This window comes from Penaeus monodon, chromosome 22 (assembly GCF_015228065.2).
Source record: "Penaeus monodon isolate SGIC_2016 chromosome 22, NSTDA_Pmon_1, whole genome shotgun sequence".
Classification (NCBI taxonomy): Eukaryota; Metazoa; Arthropoda; class Malacostraca; order Decapoda; family Penaeidae; genus Penaeus; species Penaeus monodon.
Window position 1 is genome coordinate 17,693,260 of NC_051407.1, and position 284 is coordinate 17,693,543.

Sequence of the window (284 nt, forward strand, 5' to 3'; positions counted from 1 at the left end):
ATATACATATGGAGGAGGGAGAGTTGGTTTTCGAGTAGTAAAGAAAGCACAATATTTTGAAAATCAAGATATCCCAAATTATTGACACAAGAGACTGCCTCAGTCTCTCGCATATTTGCTCTGGAAAGGTATTCAGATCGACCTGGATATTTTTCTTTTTGCTTCGTTCATTCAACCGTTCGGAATGTTATTTCCGTTTTAAAAATCTCCGAACGTTAAGAAAAAAAAATGAAAGAGGCTTACCGTTTCTTCTGATCGGCTGAAGTTTGTGTTCCTAAGACTGG